The sequence below is a fragment of the Bison bison genome, unplaced genomic scaffold, assembly GCF_000754665.1.
Source record: "Bison bison bison isolate TAMUID 2011002044 unplaced genomic scaffold, Bison_UMD1.0 scf7180017864383, whole genome shotgun sequence".
Taxonomy (NCBI): domain Eukaryota; kingdom Metazoa; phylum Chordata; class Mammalia; order Artiodactyla; family Bovidae; genus Bison; species Bison bison.
The window spans coordinates 679,061-692,118 of record NW_011494955.1 but is presented as its reverse complement, the minus strand read 5'-3'; the positions used below and the strand labels follow the sequence as shown (position 1 = coordinate 692,118).

At 43.3% G+C, this 13,058-nt stretch overlaps 1 long non-coding RNA gene across 1 annotated transcript; it reads right to left on the bottom strand.

Annotated features, from left to right (window-relative positions):
- Positions 1–2,303: 2,303 nt before the first annotated feature.
- LOC105001406 lies at positions 2,304–12,807 on the bottom strand. The gene is made up of 3 exons (XR_826864.1): positions 12,710–12,807; positions 11,861–11,899; positions 2,304–3,468 (listed from the first exon to the last, which is right to left on the bottom strand). It is a non-coding gene; the product is annotated as an uncharacterized LOC105001406 (long non-coding RNA).
- Between the last annotated feature and the right edge of the window lie 251 nt (positions 12,808–13,058).

Below are 13,058 nucleotides of genomic sequence, written 5' to 3'. Positions count from 1 at the left end.
AATGGAGCTAGGCAAGGTCATTCCCCCTCTTCTGATTCAAACTTCCTATCACCTCCAGAACAGATACCCAATTTCTTAGGCAGCCGTTCCAGTGCTGAATTCTGTTCTCTTGCTCCTTCTTCCCACCTAATGGAAAGATCTTAATGATCCCACCTCAGCTCTACCTCTAAGCACTTTCACATCCTGGTACTTGGATAACATTTCCACATCCACTTACATTAGGTGCCAGAAATGCAAACACTTCTATACCATCTTTGGTAGACTCAGGACCCTAGGTTTAGGTCCTTAAAGAATTCCACGGCAGGGACTTCCCTGGTGCTGCAGGGGATGAGAATCTGCCTGCAAGAGCAGTGGACACAGGTTCGATCCCCGGTCTGAGAAGATTCACAAGCTGCGAGAGTAACTACGACAATGCACCACAGCTATTGAACCCATGCTCCACAAGAGAAATCACCACAATGAAAAATCCATACACCTCGGAAAGAGTAGCCCCCACTCAGGGCAGCTAGAGAAATGCCTGCGCAGCAAGGAAGACCCAGCACAGCCATAAATAAGCAATGTATAAAAAGAATCCCGGGTCACCACAATGCAGAGAATATATGGGTTGGGGAAGGGAACAATAGCAGTCTGGGACACACTACACGTACCTACAGGTCCCGCAAACGTTTCTGCAGTCATGTTTTAAGACACAGGCTACAGATGAATGAATACAATGTCAGGTTTCACGGGGTTCAGGCCGCTATGCGCGCACGCCTGGCCCTTGGGCTGAATGCCTAACTTATGTGCCTCAGTGTCTCACCTTACTAGCTCTGTGTGCTTGAACAAAGATCCAACCTCCTGGTGCCCCAACGTCTTCATCCTCCTCCTCGGTCTGGTTATCCAAAGGCTGTTAAACAGCTTTTGGAAGACTTTTGAAAACCTAACGTAGTTTGGTTTAAAATTTCCCACAGCTCTTACAATTTCTGAGAATATATGCAGAGCCCTCAGCCTGCTATTCTAGGAGTAACTCCGCCGCAAACTTTGTTCCTCGCCAGGCACAACGGAGCCCAGATTTCCCGAATTCCCAGAGCTCAGTCGCAGCTCCAGGCCTTGGTACATCCCGGTTCCTCTGCCTGTATCCCTCTCCCTCATCTAATCACACCCCAGATAGTAAGATTAAACTGGAAAACTGAAATGTTTATTCACAACCACTGTCAGAAACAAGAGCACGTGTACTAACGCCTCACCGTCCCGGACACCGGGGGCTGGGCTGCAGGGACGAGGGCACTCCGGGCGTTAGTGTCTGGTGGGGTGAGGGCGGGGAGGGCCCGAGGACAAGCGCTTACCTGCGGCGGGTCCCTCCGAGCGGCCGCAGCCATCCAGGCCTTTGGGCGGAGTGGGTCCGGGAGCGGGCCGGCGGGTCTTAAACCGGCCCTGGTGCGAATCATCTCTCGCGGTGCTGCGGCCGAACCTCAGACTCGCTTCTGTGCAGCGGGACTCCTCTGACGCTTTCTCGGTCCTGTCCCGTCGGCCCCGTCTCACGGCTCCGGAACTTCTATCTGGACGAACACACCCGAGCAGCCAAAATGACCGCCCGGAGGAGGACGCCGGAAGCCCCGCCCCTCGCTAGGAGACACGCACGGAAACGCCTCTGTTCTGAGCCTTCATTGGCTCAGCTAGGCTGCTCAGCAGAGTATTCTGGGTAATGTAGTTCTCACGCTTGGGGGTAATTCACCCCACCCCTTTGCACCCTGACAAGTTTAGACCGGAGGGGCGCTGGGAAATGGAGTTCACCCATCCAAGGACTTAGAAGCCTCTTGTTCGTTCTTAAAGGGGCAGATCTCAGGACTTCTAGGGGATGTTGTGTTGTCTGAAGACATTCACCCAAGTTTCTGTGAACTTCATCATGCTGCCTGAGGCTACCTGTACCATTTCTGAAGTTCTCAGAGGACACAGAACCAAGTACACATATCATTCCCAGTCCTTCAGATACAAAATGTGTCCGCTGGTAGCAGAAGCTAATAAACATTTCATGCTGCTACTGCTGCTAAGTCACTTCAGTCGTGTCCAACTCTGTGCGACCCCATAGACGGCAGCCCACCAGGCTCCCCCGTCCCTGGGATTCTCCAGGCAAGAACACTGGAGTGGGTTGCCATTTCCTTCTCCAATGCATGAAAGTGAAAAGTGAAAGTGAAGTCCCTCAGTCGTGTCCGACCCTCAGCGACCCCATGGACCGCAGCCTACCAGGGCTCCTCCGTCCATGGGATTTTCCAGGCAAGAGGACTGGAGTGGGTTGCCATTGCCTTCTAGGATTCTTAATCACTAGACCACCAGGGAAGCCTTGTCTTTAATACATTTAAATGGAGTATAATCTATAAAAATACTGAATCACTATGTTATATACCTGGATTAGTTCCAGGTGTAAAACTATACTTCAATAAAAATAAACTAATAATGAAAAATAAACATTACCATGTTGCAATTAAATCTATACACTATGAAGTGTTAGACTCAGTTTGATCAGTCTCTGTATGTTTGGTCAGGAAGAAGAGAAAAAACACTCCAGGTAGGTCAGCGGGAGTACAAAGGTGGATCTCTATAGTCACTTCAGAAAATACTTCTAATAGCATAGTAAGTTATTGTGTCCAATTTAGCAAGCATATAATATTTTTATCATTTAGTTTCTTTTTGGATAGTCTGACAATTTCTCAAAAATAGAACAATGAAAGACATGCAGATTTCATACAGATTAACAGGTGTGGTATTCACAGATGGAGCATGTATGAAAAAGGTGTTCTGAACCCCAAACTGCACGGAGTAACTGAAACTATGATCTCATCACTGGGAAGTCGTTATCATTTCCCCTGGATTACAGAGACTGCTCTGCATGAGGAACTATTACCTGGAAAAAGTTATAAAATTCAAATTACAGAAAGCTATTAATGACTATGTAGTGATTCAGAGATTGTGTCTGAAATGTCTGAGAGGAAGTATCAGTAGATGGTTAAAAATGTGAAAATCTTAGAGAAGTTTTAGCAGTGATGTCTGAGAAGAGATACAATTAAGCTGAGCATGTGACCAGAATAATTATTCTGAAGACACTGCCTTCTCCTTTTAGGTGCTAATGGCTGTCAAATTTTGCTAAACATTACTTATATTAAAAATACTTATTTAATACTTAAAACTAAAAGGGTTAAAAATAATTTTTAATAAAATCAATTTGTTTTAATTGAATTTTTTAAGGAATCTTATCATTTCTCCTACATGAATACACAGTGACACATCATGTCTCTTCTGGAAAATCTCTCTCCTTTGGTGTTTCCATCAAAACCTGTCAGAAGTTATCACATACTTTCCTGGCTTTATCTTACGTACACACAGAATTCTTGACATCCCTTCAGTTCTTCCAGTCTTCTAAAGCTTCCAGAAGTCAGTAAATTTTAGGACTTCTTCTTCTCCATTTGAAAGCAACTTCACCCAGCCAATATGCTTAGAAAATGCAAATAAATTTTTTGGAGATCAGCTTAAAGTTCAAATTAACAGTAAATTTTGTAACTTACTGTTAAAATTAAAAAAAAAAGGAAAATAAATCCTCTGAGGCAAAAGGAGAGTTTCAACACCGATCATCCACTTTTTCTTAAGGCATTTACTTAAGAAAACTTGTCTTTTCTTCCTTTGCCCGTTATGATATATTTTTAAAAGCTATATAAGCCTTTTGCCAGATTTGCATTCTGGATACCTTTTGCTCCAGGACCTGAGAGATTGCTCTTTTAAATTCAATCATTACATAAGAGAGTGCCCTTATCTTCCAGTTTCTATAGGAGAGAAGGAGCCTGACTTCAGCAGGTGCCAGGCTCTAATTTATAAAACTACCTCCTGTCATAAAGGTATAAGAAATGTATTTTTCTTTAGATAAAGACACTTGGCAAACACCAATGGTCACTCCAATTACAAGGTAATTTAGCATGAATGATACCAAAAAATGGTACTGTCAAATCCTCTTACTGGAGAACTAGTTCTCATTTATCTCAAGAACATGTATGTAACACATTGTACTGCATGGTCACATAAAAGGATGAGGTTCCTTACTGACTTCATGATCTCCTTACTAGACTGCCTGTAATGCATATCACATTCTGCCTCAATGCTTCTTCAACAGGAAAAAAAAAACAAAAGTTTTCTCTCTCTTCTTTTTATGTGAAGAAGTCTTCTGGGTTAGCAGGACACTTTATTTAAAACTATGTTTCCACAACAGTTCCTACCTTAGAACACCACAACACTGAACAGTAAACAATCACGCTGTACAGTTATAAACTTGGCTTTTGTATATGTGCAGGCCTTTGTGTGGAAATCTAAAGCACCACTGCCTGAGTATTCATCATGTAGAATACTGGGTAGATTCTAGGCTTATGTGATAGGTCTGTCCAAGTGAGGTCCCTGTCAGGAGGGCAGAAGTAACACCTACACACAAAGGCAGCATCAGTATCAATTCTTCACAGACTCAGAGAGTAACCCCCAAGTTAATATCATGAGAAGAGCAAAAGATTAGTCCACAAAATCAAAGTAAATAAGCGAAATAAAGACTTTACTCAAAATGATGCACTTAATTTCAAATAAACAAAAGTAGAGATAATCAGATGTACTTAGAAGCAAACTACTGCTTAATCTAAGCACTGTATTGAACATGGAAAACCTGGAATTTAAGTCAACTTGTGCCAAACAATGGTAGTTGCAGTTCTATATGGATATTTGTCCCATGACTGAGATGTGTGGATAAACTGTGAGTAGATTTATATAATACAAATAATTTCAGACTTAGGTTGAGAAGATAAAAATTTAAACGTGTTATAAAACACCAGAAGTGAGTTAGGAAAAAAGACTACGACTAGCAGAGTTTTGATGGCTGTGGCTCTGACCCCTGGAGTTACTCCCCTGAGTGCGTTATGTTACAAGATAAAAGAATTTTGCAGATGTAATTCAAGTAGCTAATTGTTTGACTTGAAAACAGATTATTCAGGTTGGCCTAATGTAATCACATGAGTTCTTAACGTAGAGAACTTTTTCTGGCTGAAACAGAAGTGGAAGTGAGGCAGATCTGAAGTGGGAGAAGAAATTCTCTACTTGACAATCTCCTGCTGTGGCTAGAATATAGAGGAATTCAGAGGGAAACTATGAGAAGGAATTAACTGTGCTTTGTGAGAGTGAAAGTGGAGCTAGAGCTCCAGATGAACAGAAATAAATGAATCCATTATTATATTTGGGAGACTTCAACATCCCTCTACCAGAAAGGGACAGCTCCAGCAGGCAGAAAATCAGTTAAGGACATATTTAAACTCAAAGCACCTTCAATCAATTTAATATAATTGATATCTACAAGACTACTTCATCAAAAAAGAGCAGATTGCATATTCTTCTCAAGCTCACATGGAATATGCACTACCACATTTTCTGGGCTATAAAATATACCTTAACAAACTTAAAAGAATAGAAATCACACAATGTCTGATCTCAGACAACAATGGAATTAAAGTAGAAATCAAAAAGATAAAGATAGCTGGAAAATCCCAAAATACATGGAGCTGAAAAAAACATAGTTTTAAATAATTCAAGGACACTTATGAGTCAGGAGAAATCTCAAGAGAAATTTCAAACTGCTTGAAACTAAATGAAAACAATTTACCAAAACTTGTGGGTTGCAGAGAAAGCAGTGCCTAGAGGAAAATTTACAGCATAAAAAGAATATACAAAATCATTAGTCTGAACTTCCATCCTAGAAAACTCTAAAAAGAAATGCAAATTAAATCCAAAACAGAAAAAGAAATAAAAATTAGAATAGAAACCAATGAAATGGAAAACAGGAGAGCATGGGTGTTCGATTTTCTCAAATGTTTTTACAGCATTTATTAATTTCTTTAAATGATACAGGCTTATTCAGATTGTCTATTCTTACTTTCTAGTGAAGAACTGCATCAATAATTACTAACCTTCCAAAGAAGAAAGCACCAGGCCCAAAGAGATTCACTAGTGAATTTTACCAAATATTTAAGGAAGATATTATACCAGTTATCTACAATCTCTTCCAGATGAAAAGTGCAGAGGAAATACTCCCTGACTCATTCTACGAGGCCAATATCACTCTAATACCAAAACCAGACAATGACATTACAAGGAAACTACGGACCAATATGTCTCATGAGCACAGAAGCAAATCCAACAATGTGTAAAAAGAATTATTCACCACAACCAAATGGAATTATCCTAGGTATGCAAGGCTAGTTTAATATTTAAATACAAATTAACTTTGGCCACCTGATACAAGGAGCTGACTCATTAGAAAAGACCCTGATGCTGGGAAAGATTGAAGGTAGGCAAAGGGGACGACAGAGGACAAGATGATTGGATGGCATCACCGACTTAATGGACATGAGTTTGAGCAAGCTCTGGGAGATGGTGAAGGACAGGGAAGCCTGGCGTGCTGCAGTCCATGGGGCTGCAAAGAGTCGGACACAACTGAGCAACTGAAAAACAACAATCACATCAACAGGCTAAAAGAAGAAAAACCACATGATCATATCATAGATGCAGAAAAAACATTTGAGAAAATCCAACATTTGAAGAAAATCTACAAAAATACAATAAATAGACATAATAAACATAGCATAATAAGTATCAGGTTGTGAAATAAAGATCTTACTCAAAATGATGCATTTAATTTCAAATAAACAAAAGCAGAGATGATCATATATACTTAGAAGCAAACTGCTGCTTAATCTTACTTGTGAGAAGTTCAAAGCTTTTCCACGAAAATCAGGAACAAGGCAAGTATGTCTTGCTACCCATTGCTTTTCAGCATTGTCCTGGAAGTCCTAGCTAATTCAGTAAGACAAGAAAATAAAATGAAAAGGTATAGATTGGGAAGGGAGAAATAAAACTGTCTCTGTAAACAAGTGATAAGAAAGTCTCTATGTATAATACCTGAAAGAATCAACAACAACAAAAATTCTCAATCCAGTAAGAAATTATAGCAAGGTTGTTGCTATATGTCAGCAGTGAATGAATGGAATTTAAAATTTAAAATATATTACCATTTACATTAGCATCCCCCAAAATTAAATACTCAGGTACAAATCTAACAAAACATATACAAGAGCTATATGGAGAAAACTACCGAATTCTGATAAAAGATACCAAAGAAAAACTAAATAAATGGAAGAGACATCTCATATTTATGAAAGGAAGGTGCAATATTGTCATCCAAGTGTACACTGAATCTAAGAAGAGTTTTAGGATATAAGCTCATAATTCTAGAAGGAAGGTGTGAGAGAGGTCTAGTCACATTCAGATCCACAGGGCATAGCCCTGCCTTCTCTTCTGTAGAGTAACAGAACCTCAGAACTAACAGAACAGAAGTAACAGAACTAACAGAACCTCAGATATCCTGATGGAGGGGGAGTGCCAGTTTTATAGCCCACATGGACTGGGATTCATAGAGTCATAGAGTAACACCCCAACATGCAACACAGCAATGTCAGGCTGTTCCTGTTGCTGCTGTTTTTGAAGAAACTTTCCTCTCTTTATGAATCCACTCTGCTTGCAAACACTGCTTCTATCAATTCTCTTGACAGCAAGGCAGACAGTTTGTTGACTTAGCAAAATAAACCTTTATTTGAGTTCTATTTTGACTACTCTCCTTTGAGAACTATCTCACTTCAAATGTGTTAGAAAATGTATTTTCCCTCAGTTACTTACTTTCAGTTATGTCAATTTTTGATTTTCATTGTTGAAGACTTATCATCCCTTCCCATCTGTCTAAGAAGCTGGATTTTCATGAGTCTAGACCATAGTTTCACTCTTTATAGCTTGCTTCTTGTTCTTTTTAATGAACTGCTTCTCATTCTCTACACCTTAAGAATTAATTGACCCAAAATATTATACGTTAGTGTTTCCATGTTCAAAAACTATATAACTCTTAACAGTCTCTCATTTTCAGCATTGTGCCACTTCCTGATATTTATGTGTCATTTCTACCATAATGCATCTCTCTCATTTCCCCTCTCTGTCCCTCTTCTCTTTCCTGTTTTACCCCACGTGTTTGTTCTCTATCTCTGATCCAAGATCACACCTGGTCAGAAATAACTTACTAAATGTATGCAGTGACCTTGTACTCAGGCTCCATGAAAAGGGAACACAGGAAAGTGATGAGCCACCTAGAGTGGCTTCCAGACTTGGAATCTTCTCCATATGGATGTACTTCTGGCAAAATGAGGAAGTGTTACTGAGCTGAAGTCAAGACAGGTTCTAGATGTCAGACATTCTCTCTCTCTCTCTCTCTCTCTCTCTGTTCTTCATACTATTTAGTGGAATCCAGAAGAATGGATGTGTGTTTAGACACAGTTACGAAACTTAAAATTTATAATGCCATTGTATTTCTGTTTTACGCTCTTCCATCTGCCTTCTGAAAACCTCTGTTGCCTCTTCACATTGCAGAGCCACGAACATTTCTATAATGCACTCTTGTAGATGACGCTAGATAACACAGTACATGGTTGGAGAGGCCACCTGAACACAACTCAAGGTAAGTCCATGGGATTGTCCGCAGGACCAGGGAGGTGATGCAGGCTAAGGGTCAGGCCGCTTTGCTGTACTAGGAAATAAAGAGCACAGAAGGGAAGGCCTTGCAAGGTGAAGGACACAGCTACGGGATGGGGTATTTGGAGAAGAACAGGGCCTACAACCAGTTTATCTGTAAGTAATTTCCAGAGGGCTCCTGTTTGCTGGTGACACATGACCACTAGAGTCGAAGGGTAAGTCCAGGACCAAAAATATCCAATTGCAATAGAATAGTCTGTGTTCAAGGACTATTCAAAGATAGGTACACACCTCACGACACAATATGTAAAAGTCAACATTGGAGAGCACTGCAGAAGGAGCAGTAAGAAAAGCAGGTGAGAGTCAAGAGAGGTGAGGATTAGTCCTGTATGGTATGTGAGAGTAGAACAGACGAGTAGAATAGACAAGTCATCAAAATGTCAAGAATTGGGAAGCAACACCAGAAATGAGGTGTAGCTGCTAGAACTGGCACAAAATACTAATCAAACACAGTAAGCTTCTTCTATAATCTGAACACAGGCTTTATGTCATGCCCTCCCCCAGGTGCCATTTAAGACCAGAAGCCTCCTGATGCATTTTGCTGTGACTGGATGAACAGTCATTTGTGAACCACTGAATGCACTCCATTCTACTCCCGGGATGAGCAAATACACATGGCAACCATGTGATGCAATTACTTAGAGAAAGACATTACAAAGTGTAGCCAGTACTAGGCCAGAATAGCTCAGCACACAGTAGTACACAGGAAAGAAAACTATTACAGAAAACTTCAGAGAGTCTTGCAAGAAAAGACCATGGTCCACGTAATTAGTAAACATGTCAATGATGGCAAATCCTGGCACAGGCAGGCATGAGGAAATGTCAGCTAGAAGACAGAAATAGGATCTAGGGTACTAGAGTGCTTTAGATCTGGACAAAGTCACCAGGTCAGGCAGAGGGCAAGCAAAATAGAATCCATTACAGTGACCAGTAGATGGCTGACCCTGAATCATTCTTTGTGAGGCTTCATGAAAGCAGAAGTTGGGGCTTTTCAAGGAGAGAAGAGGGCAGTGCACACACCTTATCCAACCAACCCCAGCACCTACTTAGGGACTTGGGGAAGGACGCACTGTCTGTGGTTCTGATGTAGGAAGGGCAGACCAGGCTCTAGGGTGAAAAGAGAGAGCAGGGAATACATCTGGCACAGAGGTGGGTGTGAGGACCTCACCCAGGGAGGTTTTAAGTTCCAGGTCCTCCAGCATCAAGGTACAACTGTCCGTGAACCTCATCAGTTTGACCCCACTCCTCTCAGAAGTGTAACCGCACAGGGATCAGCAGTTGCAGCTCGTGGCTCTAGAGCATGGGCTCAGTAGTTGTGGTGCACCCGCTTGGTTGCCTTGTGGCACGAGGGATCCTCCCAGACCAGGGATCGAACCTGTGTCCCCTGCATTGGCAGGTGGATTCTTAACCACTTGACCACCAGGAAACCCTTCATTTAAGGTCTTAACATACAACTTTGCAGAACGCACACAGGTTTGCTCAGCAAATTCAGACAGGATTCAATACTAGCATAGACCTCCCACAGCACCCATTGAGGGTGGAAACATCTAAGCTTTCTATGGCCTCTCTTCCTGTATGGCTGCTCCTTGCCTAAGACTAAGCCACACAAACCCACCAGTCAATCTTGGATGCCCATGGCCCGCTTCCGTTTCTGTGCAGCTCTCGCTGTCCTTCAGCAACGACAGCCTTCTCTGTCCAGCTAACCCTCATTCAAGTCACCCCAATCCTGCTAATTATCACAAATGACCATATTTGCCTCTGTCCATATCCACCAGGCTGAATGGATCATTCCAGGCCCCATTAAAGTCCTCACAAAATATTGCTGAGTCCCTAGTAAAGTGAATAAGCAATAGCTCCGGTCTGCATGTCATCCTGCCTCAATCACTGCTATGCCTTGGCACCCAACTCATATCTACTCTTCTCTTGGAAGCCTTGGCCACTTACCAGGCTCTCATGTCTGATACACCCTACCTTTATGGCCACATACCTCCCTCAACTGCATTTGAAAAGTGAAAGCGATAGTCGCTCAGTTGTGCCTGACTCTGCAACCCTATGTACTGTAGCCTGCCAGGCTCCTGTCCGTGGAATTCTCCAGGTAAGGATACTGGAGTGGGTTGCCATTCCCTTCTCCAGGGGATCTCCCTGACCCAGGGGTTGAACCCAGGTCTCCTGCACTGAAGATTCTTTACCATCTGAGCCACCAAGAAACCCAATACCATCACTCAGGTACTCAAGCAAGAGCCCCAGTGCTCAGCCTCTATCCTCCACTTCCCATTCCCTGAACAGCGTTAGGACTGTAACATAAAGATTATACCTCCTAAATGTGACCACAGGTCACTCACTTGGGTCCACATAGTAGCTACCACATTTTGGATATCTCCACTTGAATCCCTCTTTCGATTTCCCAATTTGTGAGTCCAGCTGCCAATTTGATGCCTCCACTTACTGGTCCCTGAAATACCTCAGATTCTTAATATGGTCAAAACAAAGCTTCTGATAAACCCAGTGATTATTACTCACACTATCAACTCATCTCAGTTGGAGCTTCCATCCCTACAGCTGTTAAGACCAAACACCCTGGGGTTATCTCTGGTTTCTCTGTTTCACTTCTCACCATCCAAAATAGAAAATCTAGTTGCCCCTTTTTAGAACATGCATCCAGACTTCAACCTCATCTACTAAACCACAACTGTGGCCCATTAACTCTCAGCTAGACTATGTCAGTAGCCTCTACCAGGATTTGCCTCACTCCTCTCACTCCCACAGTCTGTTTTCCACTCTACATACAGTCAGAGATAGCTTTTGAAGACCTTGATAATATCACCTCCCTCCTCTGATTGAAACCACCCAATAACTCCAGAATAGATGCTCAATTTCTCAGGTATTCATCCTATATTTCATGTTCATACCAGATAAGGATACCTGTGCTTCCTCAACACCCCCACCTTAATTTTATTATTTTTTTCCCCACCTTAATTTTAATACTAAGTATTTGCACATGGTGGTACCAGCTCCTGGGTTAACTTTCCACACTACTTTACGATGGTTGCCAGAAATGGAAATATAACCATATAACCTTTAATATGGACTTAAGACTCTGGGCATGGGGTTTCTCAAGGGTGCCCAGAGCCAAGGATTAGGAAGATGGCACCTAAGAGTTCCTGGATTCCACAAACCAGAAAACATGTGAGTGAGGGTTAGAGCCAGAAAGGAACTAGGACCTTCTACATACCCGTTTTGTTTCTATAAGTACTTCTGCAGCCTTGGGACTCTGTGGAAAGAGACAGACCTTAGAAAAATGTAACAGCGGGGACAGAAAGGTTGAGGCTCATGTCACCCCATATGCATCCTTGCCTAGCCCAAGCCAGGTGACCTCAATTTGGTCGTCTGACCTCGGTGCACTTTGTCGATCCTTACCAGCAGTGTGACCTTGAACAAGATTCAACCTCCTAGTGCCTCAGCGTTCTCATCACTCCCCTCAAATCTGTTTTTCCTTTGAATAGCCTTGGGAAACATTTTAAAAGCAAATGTAAATCCTGTTCCCCTTTTTGTTCAAAACTCTCCACACCTTCTTGCTGCTGCTGCTAAGTCGCTTCAGTCGTGTCTGACTCTGTGCGACCCCACAGAAGGCAGCCCACCAGGCTCCTCTGTCCCTGGGATTCTCCAGGCAAGAATACTGGAGTGGGTTGCCATTTCCTTCTCCAATGCATGCATGCATGCATGCTAAGTCGCTTTAGTCGTGTCCGACTCTGTGTGACCCCATGGACAACAGCCCACCAGGCTCCTCTGTCCATGGGATTCTCTAGGCAAGAATACTGGAGTGGGTTGCCATGTCCTTCTCCCCACACCTTCTTAGGTCCCGACAATAAAGATACAAAGACTGTCAGCCTGACAGTCCGGGCATGACTCCGCTTCTCATTGTCTGGGTCCTGCAGACATCAGATGCACCCAGGTTTCCTGAATCCTCCCGCCACAGTCCGACCTCCAAGCCTCTGCAGCTGCGGGTCCCTCCGCCCATCACCCTGTCCCACGCGCCATCACACAGTCCATCACACACAGGGACCACCCACGACTGCCTCACCGTCCTGGAGCCCGGGGCCTGGGCTGCGGGCACATGAGCAGGAGCCTCGCACTCGGGGCTTTCGTGTCCGGTGGGGTGAGGGCAGTGCGCACCCGAAGGACGACGTTTACCTGAGGCTGGTCCCTCAGCGCCGCCGCCTCCAGCGACTCTGGGCGTGGCGGGCCCAGGAACGGCGGGGAGACTCGGGCGAGGCGGTCCCCAGGCGGCGTCTCCGAAGCTCAGACCCGTTCTCTGTGCAGCGACGACAGTCCCTCCCATCGAACGTTCTCGGTCCCATCGCCCAGTCCTAACAGGCCTCCGGACCTGAACGGACCTAGAGCAGTTAAAACGGCCGCCTTAGGGAGGAGGC